Consider the following 5,910-nt stretch of genomic DNA (forward strand, 5'->3'; position numbering starts at 1 on the left):
AGGAGGAGGGTGGAAGAACACGAGCATCAGAGGAAAGATGAAGATACACCCACATGGGATGGAGAACAAGAGGAAGATGACTCCAAGGAGGAAACCCACAGAGGAATCCAGCAGGAAGGGAAGGCAAGGTTTTGCCGATGCCTAGAAGAAGCAGCGGAACACACCGAGGACATAGACCTGCGACCGGAGCAAAAACTAAAGAAGGGGAAGTCTGCGATCCTAGTAGGAGACTCATTTCTAAGGCAAATAGACAACCACATAGCAGGAGGAAGAGAGGATCGACTAGTGACCTGCCTTCCAAGAGCAAGGGCAAAAGACATTGTCGACAAAATTGAAAGAATCCTAGAAGGAGCAGAGATGGAAGAGACTACAGTGATGATCCATATCGGGACAAATGATGTGAGCAGGAGAGACTACAGTAGAAAGGCACTGATCGAACAGTTCGAGATTCTGGGAAGGAAGCTGAAGATGAGGACACAGAAGATAGCGTTTTCAGAGATCCTACCAGTACCGAGGGCAGATGTGAAGAGGCAGACAGAACTACAATCAACAAATGCATGGATGAGGAGATGGTGTGAGGAAGAAGGGTTCCACTTCGTGAGAAACTGGACAACGTTTTGGGGTAAGAGAAAGCTCTTCAGGAGAGATGGACTGCACCTGAGCACAGCGGGAACTAGACTTCTAGCAAACAACGTCAGGAGAGGATTAGAGCAGGCTTTAAACTAAGAAGAAGGGGAAAGCTGACAGTCGACCAAGAGTCGACGTTTCGGAAGAAGGTATCCCGTGAGGAAACTGAGTGGGAAAAATGCTGGGAAGGCACAATGGGCAAAAAACAAGAGTTGACTTACCAAGAAGAAGATGATAAGATCGTAGCACAGGAAAAGAAAATAAAGATCATAGCACAGGAAAAGAATATGCAGATAAAAAAATACCAGGACTTAAATTGCATGTATATTAATGCAAGGAGTCTAAGAAATAAAATGGGAGAGTTAGAAGTCATTGGGGTCTCTGAAACATGGTGGAATGAAGAGAACAAATGGGACATAGCACTGCCGGGGTATAAACTCTATCGTGAAGACAGGTCGGGTCAGAAAGGAGGAGGAATAGCCCTATACATAAAGGAAAACATACACTCGACCAGAGTGGACACAACAGCGACGAACAATAAATTGGAATCATTATGGGTTAAAATACCGGGAAGGAAAGGGCCCAAGATAAAGATGGGCCTGTATTATCGTCCACCTGGGCAAACTGAAGTAACTGATGAAGAAATGAATGCCGAGATATAGCGAGAATACAAAAGTGGTAACACGATTGTTATGGGAGACTTCAACTATCCCGGGATAGACTGGAATCTTGGAATCTCACAATGCGCTAGGGAGACCGGATTCCTGGAGGCTATACAAGACTGCTTCATGGAGCAGCTTGTCAGAGAGGGAATGCCACTCTGGATCTAATCCTTAATGGGCTAAGAGGACCTGCAAAGGAAGTGGAAGTAGTGGGACCGTTGGGAAACAGCGATCACAACATGATCAAGTTCAAAGCTGAAGTAGGAATAATGAAGGGAAAGAGAACCACAGCGACAACTTTTAACTTCAATAAAGGAAACTACAAAGCGATGAGAATAATGGTAAGGAAGAAACTTAGGAACAGCTCAAAGAAATTGTAAACTGTAGAGCAAGCCTGGTCCTTATTCAAGGACACAGTGAGCAAGGCGCAAAATCTGTATATCCTCAGATTTAGAAAACGAAGCAAAAAGAGCCAAACAAAAGACCCGGCGTGGATAACTAAAGAAGTGAAGAAAGCGATAGGCGATATGAAAAGTTCATTCCAGAAATGGAAAAAGGACAAAACCGGGGAGAACTGGAAAGAGCACAGGAAGCATCAAAAAGAATGTCACCTCGTGGTTAGAAAAGCAAAAAGAGAATATGAAGAGAAGCTAGCCAGGGAAGCACGAAATTTTAAATCGTTCTTCAGATATGTTAAAGGGAAGCAGCCGGCAAGGGAAGAGGTGGGTCCCCTGGATGATGGAGATAGGAAAGGAGTGGTGAAGGAGGAAAAAGAAGTGGCGGATAGACTAAAAATGTTCTTTTCGTCACTATTTACAAAGGAGGACACATCCAACGTGCCGGAACCTGAAAATCTTCAAAGGAGATCAAGCAGAAAAATTAACATCCATGGAGGTTAGCCTTGAAGACGTACACAAGCAGATAAATAGATTAAAAATGGACAAATCTCTGGGCCCGGACGGAATCCACCCTAGGGTATTGAAAGAACTAAAGGAGGAAATAGCGGAACTACTACAGCAGGTTTGTAATCTATCCCTGAAAACAGGCATCATACCGGAGGATTGGAAGATAGCTAATATTACACCAATCTTTAAAAAAGGATCGAGAGGTGACCCGGGGAACTACAGACCGGTGAGTTTGACTTCGGTTCCGGGGAAGATGGCAGAAGCGCTGATAAAAGACAGCATCAATGAGCATCTAGAAAGGAATAAATTGTTGAAAACAAGCCAACATAGCTTCTACAAGGGAAGATCGTGCCAAATGAACTTATTGCACTTCTTCAAAGGAATAAACAAACAAATGGACAAAGGGGACCCCATACTTTTAAAAAAACCCGTATACTTATATTTCCAAAAAGCCTTTGACAAGGTACCCCATGAACGCCTACTACGGAAACTGAAGAACCATGGGGTGGAAGGAGACGTACATAGATGGATCAAAAATTGGTTGGCAGGTAGGAAGCAAAGGGTAGGAGTGAAGGGCCACTACTCGGACTGGAGGAGGGTCACGAGTGGTGTTCCTCAGGGGTCGGTACTCGGACCGCTACTGTTCAATGTATTTATAAATGATCTAGAAACAGGGATGAAGTCTGAAGTAATAAAATTTGCGGACGACACCAAACTTTTTAGTGGAGTTAGGACTAAAGAGGACTGTGAAGATTTACAAAGGGACCTGAACAAACTAAGGCAGTGGGCGACGAGATGGCAGATGAAGTTTAATGTAGAGAAATGTAAAGTGTTGCATGTAGGAAACAGACACCCGAAGTACAGCTATATGATGGGAGGGCTGGAAATGGGTGAAAGTACGCAAGAAAAGGACTTAGGGGTATTAATGGACAACACAATGAAGCCGTCAGCACAGTGCGCAGCAGCTGCTAAGAAGGCAAATAGAATGCTAGGTATAATCAAGAAAGGTATTACAACCAGAACAAAAGAAGTTATCCTGCCGCTGTATCGGGCGATGGTGCGCCCGCATCTGAAGTACTGCATCCAGTATTGGTCGCTATACCTTAAGAAAGAGATGGCAATACTCGAGAATGTTCAGAAAAGAGCGACGTGATTGATAAAAGGGATGGAAAACCTTTCATACGCTAAAAGATTAGAGAAACTGAGGCTCTTTTCCCTGGAAAAGCAAAGACTTAGAGGGGACATGATAGAAACTTACAAGATCATGAAGGGAATAGAGAAATTGGAGAGGGATAGATTCTTCAAACTTTCGATAAATACAAGGACGAGAGGGCATTCGGAAAAATTAAGAGGGGACAGATTCAGAACCAATGCTAGGAAGTTCTTCTTCACCCAATGGGTGGTGGACACCTGGAATGCGCTTCCAGAGGGAGTGATAGGACAAAGTACGGTATTGGGGTTCAAGAAGGGATTAGATAATTTCCTGAAGGAAAAAGGGATAGAAGGGTATAGATAGAGGGTTACTATACGGGTCCTGGTCCTGTTGGGCTGCCGCGTGAGCGGACTGCTGGGCGTGATGGACCTCTGGTCTGACCCAGCAGAGGCACTTCTTATGTTCTTATGTTGCATATCCAGATTGCATGTGAATAAAGTTAATATAGCTGGTTGCCTTATCTCAAAAAAGATATAGTGGAACTAGAAAATTTTCAATGAAAAGCGACCAAGATGCTAAAAGGGATGGAACTACTCTTGTATGAGGAAAGGTTAAAGAGGTTAGAGCTCTTCAGCTTGAAAAAGAGATGGCTGAAAGGAGATATGATCAATGACTACAAAATCCTGAGTGGTGTAGGACAGGTACAAGTGGATCAATTTTTTGCTCCATCAAAAATTACAAAGACTAGGGGACACTCAATGATGTTACAGGGAAATACTTTTAAAACCAATAGGAGGAAATATGTTTTCAGACAGAGAATAGTTAAGCTCTGGAGCAAGTTGCCAGAGGTTGTGGTAAGAGTGGTTAACATAGCTGGTTTTAAGAAAGGTTTGGATAATTTCTGGAGGAAACGTCCATAGTCTGCTATTGAGACAGACATGGAGGAAGCCACTAGTTGCCCTGGATCAGTAGCATGGAATGTTGCTACTTTTGGGTTTTTACCAGGTACTAGTGACCTGGATTGCCCACCGTGAAGACTGACTATTGGGCTAGATGGACCATTGGTTTGACCCAGCAAGGCTATTCTTATGTTCTTATGCTGTATATCTTGTGTCTATTGTAATCTTCATGGTACCCAGGATGAAGAGCTCATATGATACCATGAGTTGTTTTAATTATGGCCACAAAGCAAGGAAGCATTTGTGGTACTATACTACCATGGAGGCCTGCCAGAATCATAATGATATGCCCTTGGTATTTCATTGGGGTCCTTGTCCATGCCTCTTGTTAGATTTTGATTGTCTGAGGGCATTGGAGTAATTTAGCCACTTTGGGCCTTGGGAACTTCAAGTTTAGTCTGCTCCAATATGGGGTCTTATATGCTCCTTCTACAGAGAAATTGATTAAAGAGACAAAAAGAGGTTATGGGGCTATCCTGATTCTTGGTTTATATTGAATGCCTTGGTTTAAAATGAAAAAAGTGCACAAAATATCGTATCAATAAACAAACTTAACTTGAGTTAGCCACCATTCTTTTCGCATAAAGTTCTTCAGAATGCCACACGATTTTAGCGTATGGTAGCTGTCCTCATAAGAACCTTTGTATTATGCGTTTTTTCATTCAATATATTATTTTATGGTTTTCTTTATAAGTTATAAAGTGCTTGTACTTAATACTATAATGATAGCAAATGTAGCTTTTACTTATCTTTTTCTTAATAAACTGGGTCTGGCTCAATCCCCACCGACGCGTTTCATTATTTCATCAGGGTCGGGGAAGGAGAACGCTGTAGAGAGCAAACATTATGTTAGTTTAAAGTTTTAAAGTTTAAAGTTTAAGAACCCAGCAATATTGAAATTTTAAAATTTAAAATCGCCACAATGCTTACCAGAGCAGTATACTATCTTAGCTGAATGCTAAATCCATGGTTTATGAGCCGGAAGTAAAAACACACCGGCAAAATGGAAGCTAATGAACAAAACTCATGGGTCATGTGACTCAGAACTGACCAATGCACACCACCCCCGCAGCCCTTTAACTCGTATACCACAGACATCCAATGGTAAAGTCATATGCTCGCTGTGAGCCAATCACTAGTTAAGTTTAAGCCATGGGGATGCATGGTGTTAAGCTTAAACATCCATCGCAATTCCTTGATGTTCAAATTGTGTTCATAATTTCCTCCCTCCCACCCAACATGAACCGTATCAATAATGCGCCATTTTAAATCAGTGATTTTATGTTTCATTAGAGACCAATGACGGACCAAAGGAGCAGTCTCAACTCCGGTATTGACACGTGACTTGTGTTCATTAAGTCGAATATGCATGGGCCGGCTGGTACGACCTATATAAATTTTTGGACAAGGGCAAACGATCATGTAAATCATATGATCAGTTTTACAGTTAGTTCTCGTTTTAGCAGTATAAACCTGGCCAGTATAGGGATGAGACCAAGTTTCCCCTATCAATGCATACTCGCACCATTGACATTGTTCACATCTATAGTGACCATTAATTGTAAAGGGTTCACTTCGTTTATGTTTATAATGACCAATAAGAT

The sequence above is a fragment of the Geotrypetes seraphini genome, chromosome 1 (assembly GCF_902459505.1).
Source record: "Geotrypetes seraphini chromosome 1, aGeoSer1.1, whole genome shotgun sequence".
NCBI lineage: Eukaryota > Metazoa > Chordata > Amphibia > Gymnophiona > Dermophiidae > Geotrypetes > Geotrypetes seraphini.